Here is an 11,921-nt window from a genome sequence, read left to right as displayed (position 1 = left end):
ACCTTGTTTCAGTGCGGCGTGGGAAGAGCTGTCTCATCTGGGGCGTCTCCATCAAGCTGCCCGCTGTGCACGTGGCCTGGGCTTTGCCTGCCCCTGGCGCTGCATCTGCCTGTGTTCTGCCTTCTGGTTGTGCTGTGCTGTGGGGGCGGGGACGGTTGTACTCCTCTCCTTTTGGCAGGAAGAGTCACTTCCACTTTGAGGTCAGAATTGAAAATGGATTTCCCCATTGGGCAGAGAGATGGAGGCCGGCACTTCCTGTGTTGTGTAATTAATCGCTGCCCCTTCCCTGCCTGCAGCCATCCAGGCTCAGGGCCGGCCCTGATTAACCATTTCCTGCCCAAGTTGTGAAGGCTACAAAAGATCGGTGTGAGCTTTCCAGCACTTCCTACAAGTTCGCTGTTAATCTTGGGTAGGCCATCCCTTGGGTTAGGGAGCGCTCTGTGCTAGGCTTGCTCCTGCCAGGTGGGGAGAACTCAGTGCCAGAGAGGCCCTAGGAAGCAGAAGAGCCTGAGTCCAGAGGGAGGGGCAGGATCTGAGGAAGCCAGGGTGGCAGGGCCCTTGCCTTCGGAGCACGTTTAATCCATCTGCCTCACTCCCTTCTCAGCCCCACAGGTATGTCATCTCAAACCCACCGGGCTCAAAAGAAGGTTTCTCTTCTCCCTTCTGGCTTCCTGATTTTCACATCATTCCCACTGAAGGTACAGGGAGTAAACAACGTGACCTCACAGATGACATTACGCACGGAAGTATAGCTTTGGCAACCCTTCGGTCGGTTTGAATTCCTGCAGCTTCAGAGCTGTCCCTTCTCACATACGCATAAGCCACGGCATTTGAGAGCTGGAAAGGACAGGATTGTTCGTATTGTTCAATGCCCTCGTTTTTGCATGTGGGGGAGGTGAGGTATAGAGAGAGGCTGAGTGACTGGCCTAGTGGCAGATGGCTGGTGAGTGGCAGGATCAAGAGGGGAGCCCAGTCTTCATGGACTCTCTGAGTGCTTCTTTCAGCAGTCACTGGAATTAGAACCCACTAAAGTATTTGCTGCCTTGATGCAGGGTGTGAGTTGTGTTCCACAGACACAAAGCTCGGAGGATTAATGCTGTGCTGGTACATGCTTAACCGTGGGCTCTGCGCGGGGAAAAAGCACGATTATCCATATGTACATTATTTTTATTTATTTATTTATTTATTTTTGAGACAGAGTCTTGCTTTGTTGCCCAGGCTGGAGTGCAGTAGCGCAATCTCGGTTCACTGCAACCTCTGCCTCCCAGGTTCAAGCAATTCTCCTGCCTTAGCCTTCTGAGTAGCTGGGACTACAGGCGCCTGCCACCACACCCGGCTAATATTTTGTATTTTTAGTAGAGACGGGGTTTCACCATGTTAGCTAGGATGGTCTCGATCTCCCGACCCCTTGATTCACCCGCCTTGGCCTCCCAGAGTGCTGGGATTACAGGTGTGAGCCACCATGCCCGGCCTATATAAGTTTATGATACATTTTGCTGCTATGAAAGATGTGGAACACACAATTTATAAATAATGATAAAATATATAACCCTCTTTGTTATAAATTCCATAGAACCAATGGATTCTCACAGAGGGCTTTTGTTGATTTTTGTTGAATTCTTGTAACTACCTGGCCGCAGTTGCTGAAGGAGTGTTGTTCTGATATAAATGTTGACGGACGTTTTCTTGTATGTTAACGTATTAGACAAAAGTGAAACCACGAAGACATAGGTTGAAACCTCACTCGTTTGTCAATGATATGAGTGACTCCTTTTCTAAATCAGATAATGGTTTTCAAATGCTGGGAGATTATTTCCTCAAATTTTCATGTTATTCACGATGTAACAGCCACAGACATGGCACTTTTTTGAGTTTAATTTTCATTATGAACATTCTCCATCATTTTAAGTCTAGGCAAGCAACAAAACAATAAATCAAGACCTGATTCCTAGCACTTGCCAGTTTACATCCATGGTGTAAATATTCTCACCATCACAGATTTCAAGCTAATGCTGTGATGTCACAGAACTCAGCAAGACATGTGTAGCCACACATTCTTTTTTTTTTTTTTTTGAGACGGAGTTTCACTCATGTTACCCAGGCTGGAGTGCAATGGCGCGATCTCGGCTCACCGCAACCTCCGCCTCCTGGGTTCAGGCAATTCTCCTGCCTCAGCCTCCTGAGTAGCTGGGATTACAGGCACATGCCACCATGACTGGCTATGTTTTATATACATATATATATATATATTTTTTTATATATATATATATATATATATATATATATTTTTTTTTTTTTTTTAGTAGAGACGGGGTTTCACTATGTTGGCCAGGATGGTCTCGATCTCTTGACCTCGTGATCCACCTGCCTCGGCCTCCCAAAGTGCTGGGATTACAGGCTTGAGCCACCGCGCCCGGCCTCACACATTCTTATATAGTATTGCTACTATGCAGATATAATAGACGTAAATAACCTCAAGAGAATAGATGGTAACATAATGTAGTAAAATAATGGAAACATGATATGTTTTTAGCATTTATTACCTTTGATTTTGATAACTTATTTAAGTGTGTATAACAACTTTTAATAATGTCCATATTTAACAGCTTCTCAAAAAATTTCTGAAAATTTAGAATAAGCTCTTGTGAGCTGCTAGAAGCAACCTCCAGCACATTACTGGCAGAAGACCAATGGGATGATGCTTAGCCTGGCTTTACTCTTCTTCTTTTTTTTTTTTGCTTGAGAGGAAGTCTCACTCTGTTGCCCAGGCTGGAGTACAGTGGCGTGATCTCGGCTCACTGCAACTTCCACATCCCGGGTTCAAGCGATTCTCCTGCCTCAGCCTCCCAAGTAGCTGGGATTACAGGCACATGCCACCATGACTGGCTATGTTTTATATACATATATATATATATTTTTTCATATATATATATGTATATATATATATATATATATTTTTTTTTTTTTTTAGTAGAGACGGGGTTTCACTATGTTGGCCAGGCTGTTCTTGAACTCCTGACTTCGTGATCTCCCTGCCTCAGCCTCCCAAAGTGCTGGGATTACAGGCGTGAGCCACCACACCCAGCCCAAACTGCTACTCTTCTCAGTGTATATCCAAGGCCACTAGACTGAGGAGGCCAGGACGATGGCTATTTGGGTAAGAAGGCATGGGCTGAACTCATGCTGAGGGATAGGGGTAAATTTAAGAACAAGACTTAGATCCCATGTAGTAGGTAACTAAAGGTATTTCAGGGTTCAGCTTCCCAAATACTACACAGGAAAAAGGGGAGAAGAAGAAAGAGAAGTGAGAAGGAAAAAAGCCGATTAAATTGTAAATGTCTTTTACTAAAACATAATTTGCTGACACAGACCTTAGGCCTGCTTTTGTGGAACCCCTGACCTGTGGCTCCCACAGCCTCCCACAAGGCATTGTGGTAAACCTGGAGCCGGGCCCCTTGGGCATTCTCTGTTTGAGGACCTGACCTCTTACTTCTTTGGAAGGAGAGGATGAGATTACCAGAGCTTTGGATCCATTTTTGGATCAAATGAAAACCGCAGGCTAATCCTTAATACCTCCCTCTCTTCTTACAGATGCTGGCCTCATCCGAGGGGTGGGGCTTCAGATGCCTCACAGTCCCCGCCCCAGAAGGAGGCTGAAAGTCCTCTGCTGCCTGAGGTCTGGGGCGGCCCCTCCTTCCCCCTCAGCAGCACTCGATGCCCTAGGGACCCACTTTTTCTGACTCAACTCCAGTACCACCTCCTCTGTGAAGCTGCCTAGTCGTTTTCTGTTGCTATAACTGCATACTTGAGACTAGGTAACTTATAAAGAAAAAAATTATTTCTGGCAGTTCTGGAGGCTGGGAAGTCCAAGGTCTAGGAGAACATCTGGTGAGGGCCTTCTTGCTGATGGGGCCTCCCTGCAGAGTCCTGAGGTGGCCCAGGGCATCACATGGAGAGGGGTCTCATCAGAGAGAGCCAACCTGGCCTTTTGTAACAGACTGGATCTCACAATAACTGACCCACTCTCGTGATGACCTTTAGTCCATTCGTGAGGGCAGAGCGCTCACCACCCAATCAGCTCATAAAGGCCACACATCACAATACTGTTCGTTTGGGGCATAAATTTCAACATGAGTTTTGGAGGGGACAAACATTTGAATGGCAGCAGAAGGGACAATGCTCCCAGGCAGTCACCCACTCTCTCCTGCTTTCCCTCACAGCATTTGTTGTAAGTTACTGTACCTTTTTGTTCACTTGTCTATGTTCTCAACAAGACTGCGGGCTCTTCCAGAGAAAAGACCTCTTGTCAGTGCCTGGTGCATAATGGGTCTCAATAGACCTTAGACCCTACATCACTTTAATGATTCTCAAATATGTGTGCATAAGAATTACTTGAAGAATGGGTTAAAATGCAGATCCCCAGATCTCAGGTTAGTGATCTTATAATCTGCATCTTTTAATAAGACTGTACGATTCTGAGGCACACATGCTCACAAACCACACTTTGAGAAATACAAATTTGTTCATACGTTTCATTTTATAGGTGGGGAAACAGAGGGCTGGAGATTAACAGAGGGCTGCTTTCAGACTCTTCAGTACTCACTGTAATGGGAAATCCTGGTGCTTTCAGATGGAACTACCTTAAATGTTTATTAATCTAATTAAGCTCATCACAGCCACACTGATGATCATTGTTAGGAATATTAACAATGCCTTGAACTGAAATCATTGAGTACCACATTTAAAAATAATAGCAAGGCTGGGCGTGGTGGCTCACACCTGTAATCCTAGTACTTTGGGAAGCTGAGGTGGGCAGATCACTTGAGGCCAGGAGTTCGAGACCAACCTGGACAACACGACAAAACCCCATCTTTACAAAAAATACAAAAGTTAGCTGGGCACAGTGGCTTGCATTTGTAGTTCCAGTTGTTGGGAGGCTATGGTGGGAGGATTGTTGAGCCTGGGAGGCAGAGGTTGCAGTGAGCTGAGACTGTGCCACTGCGCTCCACCCTGAGCAATAGAGCTGGGCCTTGTCTCAAAAAAAATTTTTTTAATTAAAAAAAATAGTAACAAGACTCTCCACTATTTAGTTAGATGCCTTTGCTCAAAGGGCAGGCATGCAGACATTGGGCACCCTCTCCCACTGCTGCTTTAGTGTCTCCTTAGAATTTGAAGTGTTTGTCCGCTGACAAGAGAACAAGTCCCTCCGTGATTTACGCCTCCAAGGTGTCATTTGCCTCAATGGTTGTCACTGGAGGCTGTTTACCACAAGCTCTATTTCCAGCAGGGTGTCCTCTGACCCCTCTGACGCCCACACTTTATGGTGGCAGACATAGGGCCCCAAAGTAGACCAGTGTTCAGGCGTCTGGCTCCTGCCTGTTTCTATGAGCAAGTGCTGATGTCACCTGCCAGTCGTTTGGTGAGCATTGTGTGTGCTGGTTCCTGCCTTGGGCAGCAGATGCCACCTAGAGGGCCCTGTAACTGCCACCGTGGCTTGGCAGGGGCTGGGCAGCTCAGGTCCCGAGGAAACTCAGTGGACATCCACGGAAGGTCACACCGGCCCCTAAGCAGCCCTGACACTAAGCCACCCTGAAGCTCTGGGCTTCCAAGGAGGGGGCTGTCAGGGAACATGGGAAGAACAATAGGCAGTCCGCCTGGCTTCTAGCTCTCAGCCACTTTGCTTGGCATAATTGATAGGAAATGGGCAAGAACTCTGTTTGTCGACCACAAGGTGTCAGCAGCGGGCTGGCCGGGGGAAGGCTCTGTGAGCAGGCCCAGGAGGAGCCGCAGCATGCAGAGACGGTGTCACTGGTTGCTCTTTGAAGTTTCTAGATCGGAGAGACTGCTTTTCTTATTAGTGGGGGCCAGAGGATTACGTTACCAAAAGAACTCCTCTGCCTTGCCTGCGAACCAGCCACATGCCTCTGCCTTCAGATGGGTAAAACTGCCACTGCTGGACATCCAACCAAGCCCGAACTGCAGCTTGAAGAGCTGGATGCAGGTGGAGATGTGGGGCTAACACCACAGAAAGCAATGATGTAGGAGGTGTGCGAAAACAGAATAGTTCAGGACGCTCCTTTTTAAAAATTTTGGATGTGAGTTCTGGCTTGCCTGCTTACCAGGTGTGAATCTGAAGTCTGGGTTTGCATCCCCATCTGTAAAATAGCATGTTCCCCATCCTTCAAACGATGATTTTCACAGGGTTCTTATGTGGGTCAAACGTGATCAACTAATTTGCAAACTATGAGGTACTATATACACGTGGGTGTGGTTGTCGGGGCTCATCTTTGGACCCAAGCTGTGTCCTAGAGCTTCTTTCTGACTAGAGGAACAGACTCTGAAGCACGAAGGGGTGGCTGACTCTTCCGAGAGGGTCATGTGGAGTCTCCGTGTGAGCTGCCAGCCATCAAGTTCTGATCCAGCCTGATAGAGTCATCTTCCAACTAGATTCTTCCTGGATGCCTTTGCATGGCTTGTGTCCAACTGGAAAGCTGGCAGTGGATGCTCGCTCTTCCCTCTTCACTGAGCCTGCTTTTCCATACTGGAAGAAGATGAAACACACATTTCAGAATGTAAGTTTTTCCTGCCGGACACTATCCCCAATGGTGGAGTGATGGAGAAAAATATTAGATGAAGTCAGGGGATAACTGAGTAACATACTGATTTATAAACTCATGGAATTAAACGAAAGTACTTTTTCCACTGGTGGGTTATTTATTGTGTCCTGGCTGGACAGATCCCAGAGTAGAAGAGGCTTTGGTCCCTGAGCAATAGAAGTAGCAGGAACCAATTTTCTCCATTGCTCTGCTTTTAAAAACATAGAACTCACCTTGCTCTGAAATTCATCCCACTCATCACCTTTGGAGTGAGTGAGGACTAAGGCACAGGTGCCATCATGCTGGGATGACGGCAAAGAAGAGATGAGGCTTTTGCTACTGGTCATTGCTCTGTGGAGCTTTTCCTGTGGCCTGTTTCTTGGTGGAATTAAACTACCTGGAAGGTATCTTATGAAAAACTCTGATGGGATTTTCGTTGTAATTTTACTGTTTATATTAATTTGCGGAAAAGTGGCCAAACCATATCAGGGAGGATTAAGTTTCACCTCCTAGAGAATGAAGTATGTTCATATACTATATTATCTGGAATTCTTCCATAAGAAAGACTTGTCTTTCTTATTTATCTGTCTGTTTGTTTATTCAGTCATTTATGTATATCAGTATGGACTCATGTATTTTGTTATACTCTGGCTTTTAGTATGTTACTGATTTTGTTGCTCAAATTTTTCCAGTTTGGGCATTGGAGCTCTTTCAGGTTGGCTTCGGTGTCCCTTTGACATGCCCCCATACTTTTATTTTTTGGGATCTTCTTACTTTCTGGTTATATAACAAGATCCATGCTCATTTTATATTTTCTCTGCCCTAGACCTAGAATCAGCCGTTTCTCCAAGGAGATCTGGTTCTTTTTATTGAAGAATGGAATTCGGAAACCAAGATCTTGGTGACGTGAGTCCTTATTACAAATGGGGTATCACTGTTTCTAGTCTTCTCATCAGACAGAACTAAGGCTATGTGGCTATATACTAGCCCATGTATGCACACATATCTATAATTATGTCTGAATCTATCCATTTGCATCTTTATTAATCTCAACATGAGCTCATACTGAGGTTTCTGATTGTAATCCAGTATAAAATGGTTCATTCTGGACTTCCTCCTTTATTAACTATAATTTTCCTCTCTAACAGGTAGAAACCTAGCTTCCATCATCCACTGTCTGTTTACTTATAAAGAGAGTAGTTTTAATGTGCTATCATTAAGTTTGATTAAGATTTTTGTTAGCTATCCTTACCAGGTTAAGGAGTTTTCCTTCTTTTGCTATTTTTTTTAAATTAACCTTAAATTATTAAGTTATATATTTTAGTCAATCATCTATTAAGACGCTAATATAACATGTCCAAATGACAATATGAAATGTTAAATTCTTCGTATCCCTGGGTCAAATCCAACTTGACCATAGAACTCTTTTTTATCACATTGAAGTACATGAATTTGCTGTCTTTTTGTATGTCAAAAATTGGCAACCCAATACGTTGCTGAATTCTGTTTGCTGGTGATTTATTTAGGATTTTTGTGTATATGTTCGTAAGTGGGATTAGCTTATTATTTTGCTGGCACTAACTGTTCTTCTGCCCCTGAAATACAAGGGCTTGCTCTTAAGAAGCCAGGATATCTTTTAACTATCACTGGGGAAGGTTATAAGCATGAAGGTTGTTGCCTTTAGAAAGAAAGGAGTTGAGTAAAATAACAGAGAAGGAGAGAGAAGGGTGACGGTGCTGGAGAGGAGGAGGAGGAGTTTTGGCTATTTCCAGATGAACCCCCACCCCCACTCCGCCTACCATACAGTTGCAGGTAGCTCTGCCCTCTTATTCTAGAGGCCCTCCCCTCAGCTCACATGCAATCCACAAACATCCTTAGAATGGGGCAGGGGGAGAAGACAAACTTCACTGGAGATGCCTTTATGCTGTTTTCTTACCAGACTTGCGGTAGAATTAGAGCTCATGTCCTGTGTTCATTGGGTGGACATTTATTTTTGCTTGCCCAGCCTTCCTTTCTTCTCTCCTCAGATGACGGTACACTTTATTCTTTTAGAGAATTGTTCCTCCATGCCTGTGTCCTAGATTCTGATGAGGCCTCCATTCCTGTACCCTGCCCCATCCCCCAGCTACAAAAATGGGCACAGGGCCCAGGCTTGGCCAATTCTTCCCTGGATTTAATGACCGGTCCTCATGGTGGTCAGGAGGCTCAGCCTCTGCTCACTGCAACCTCCGCCTCCAATTAGAGTTCTTCCAAGGCAGTGAATGTGCTCCCTTTCTTTTCTTGGAGATCCTGAGCTGGAGGAAGGTAAGTTTGGAACTGCCTACTGCCAGTTTTCCTTTTGTTGGTCCTACCCTCCAGAGGGACTTGTTTGAAGAAAGACAGAATGAGATCAACACAAAGAGAGGAGCTGAGATGCAAACTGCAGAGATACTTTGAGTCTCTGGATCCACCCTGTTCATTCCAATTAGATAAGCTGTAATTAACTCCTCTTTTTTGCTTAGTCTACTTTGAGTTGGGCCTCCTGACAGATTTGTGGTGAAATCTGCTGAATCCGGTCAGGACTGAGGGACTTTGTGCTGCCTCTGTGTTCTCAGTTTACTGAGAACTCAGTTTAATCTCACCTACAGGGTGACACAGCTGTGACTGTTGGTAGTGATGGCTCAAACCAGCTATCCTCATTCACTGGTAGGCAGGAAGTAGATGGGACCCCTTAAAAGAGGCCCCAGCCCAGTTAGGATAAAGAAATCCCGAGGGTCTATGCTTTGAGAGTGATGAACACCTCAACAGATGGAAAGTGGCCCCATAAAATCAGCATACATGGCCGGGGATGTGTAGACTTTGGTGTCCTTTTATTTATTACTTGGTGAGCTTAGAAAAGGATGGTATCTTAAACGGGATTCTCCCTCAAAATAGGCCATTGTAGCTGAGCGTTATTTAATTAGGGGATAGGGAAGAGGCATCTACTTTTCAATAAGGGAGAGCCTTGTTTGCCACATGATGTCCCTGTCCTTCTACCCACAAGAAGGGCAGCCATGCTGGAGTATAGCTGCATTTAATGTTCCCAATGTGTCCGTTCTGTGCAGGGGAATGATGTGACTGAGCAAAGGTTGGAGCATATGTTCAGTGAACAAAATAATCATTTCAATTTATTTTTCCTTGTGATGCATAATGGCTTTAAAGACCATATATACACAAGGCTAGCAGAAAAGTTGAGTGATTTCTCTAAGGCCAAAAGGAAAGGTTTTTTTGGTTTTGTTTTTGTTGAGAGGGAGTCTCTCTCTGTCACCCAGGCTGGAGTGCAGTGGCGCAATCTCTGCTCACTGCAACCTCCACCTCCTAGGTTCAAGCAACTCTCCTACCTCAGCCTCCTGCGTAGCTGGGATGACAGGCGCGCGCCACCACTCCCAGCTGATTTTTGTATGTTTAGTAGAGATGGTTTCACCATGTTGGCCAGGCTTGTCTTGAACTCCTGACCTCAGATGATCTACCCACCTCGGGCTCCCAAAGTGCTGGGATTACAGGCGTGAGCCAGTGCACTCAGCCTTAAATAACAGTTTTAAAGAAATATCTTAATTTTTCTGATAATAAAAAACGCAAGCAGTTCTTTTAAAATTCAGTAAAACTTAAGAAAATAAAGATCATTAAAATTCCATCACTCAGGCCGGGTGTGGTGGCTTACACCTGTAATCCCAGCACTTTGGGAGGCTGAGGTGGGTGGATCACGAGGTCAAGAGATTGAGACCATCCTGGCCGACATGATGAAATCTCATCTCTACTAAAATACAAAAATTAGCTGGACATGGTGGCAGGTGCCTGTAATCCCAGCTACTTGGGAGGCTGAGGCAGGAGAATTGCTGGAACCTGGGAGGCGGAGGTTGCAGTGAGCCGAGATCGTGCCACTCTACTCCAGCTAGGTGACAGAGCAAGACTCTGGCTCAAAAGAAAAAAAAAGTCCTATCACTCAGTGTTAAACACCATTTATATTTTGGTGTATATCTCCCAGATTTATTTCTATCAAACGGCAAGCTTAGAAGCTAAATCCAGACCAGAATTAGGGTCCTTTGGTGCCTTTTAAGAATATTTGTTTTTGATTTATTATGTCATATTTTAAATATATGATAACTAAAGAAAATAATGTGATAAAAATCCATGGACCCAAAGCCCACAGATAGCAAAACTTAGCATTTCTTATGTTTACCTTGGATTACTTTTTGTTTTAATAAACACAATACTGCAGTTTGTTTGGTCCCTCATGCCCACCCCATACTCTTCCCCGATCCCATTTTTCTTTCCTGCTGTTAACCACAATCCTGAAGTTAAGAGTACCTTTCTGTATTATGGTTCTCCAGAGAAAAAGAACTGATAGGATATGTATTTGCAGAGGTGCAGAAAAAAAGGAGTAAAGTCCTTCTTCCTCCACTCTTTGCTCTACTCAGGCCCTTAATGGTTTGGTGGTACCCGCCCAACAAAATCTGATTCAAGTGCTGATCCCATCCGGAAACACTGGCACAGACACACCCAGAAATCATGTTTAATTTGGGCACCCCAGAGCCCAGCCAAGTTGACATATAAAATAAACCATCACACTTTTTCACGTGAGGTTTTGTTGTTGTTTTTAGAGACAGGGCCTTACTCTGTTGTCCAGGTTGGAGTGCAGTCGTGTGATCATGGCTTACTGCAGCCTTGAACGCCTAGGCTCAAGTGACTTCAGCCTTGAACTCCGAGGCTCAAGTGATCCTCTTGCCTCATGTTCTCAAGGAGCTAGGACCACAGGTATGCACCACCACATACAGCTAATTAAAAATTTGTTTTGTAGAGACAGGGTCTTGCTAGATTACCCCAGCTGCTCTCAAGCTCTTAGCCTCTCTCATACATACTTCTATATTTTTCTATGTGTGTATGCATGCTTAAACAATACAAAGTATCATTTTTTTAAATTTAAACAAATTATATTAATATGTGTGTCTTCTTCTAACTTTCTTTTTTGCACTCACTTTTATATTTCTGACATTTATTCATGCCAATGCATCTATATCATTTAGTTACTGTATACTACCATTGCATGAATATATCAGAGTTCATTTATCTATTCCCTTGGTAATAGACTTTTAGGTTGTGCTATGTTTTGCTATTTCAAACAATGTTACCATGAATATATTTGTCCTCACCTTGTGAACACCTGTGAGAATTTCTGGAGGTGGAATTTTGAGGTGGGAGCGCAGGCGCATCTTCAACTTTTTATGAAATATTACCACATTGTTATCTAAAAACGTTGTATGTTTTGCAGTGAATTCAGGTTATGGCCACAAGATCTACAGATTCTCC

Source organism: Cebus imitator, unplaced genomic scaffold (genome assembly GCF_001604975.1).
Source record: "Cebus imitator isolate Cc_AM_T3 unplaced genomic scaffold, Cebus_imitator-1.0 Scaffold160, whole genome shotgun sequence".
In the NCBI taxonomy this organism is placed as follows: domain Eukaryota; kingdom Metazoa; phylum Chordata; class Mammalia; order Primates; family Cebidae; genus Cebus; species Cebus imitator.
The sequence above is the reverse complement of the archived record's forward strand: the minus strand, read 5'-3'. Positions refer to the sequence as shown.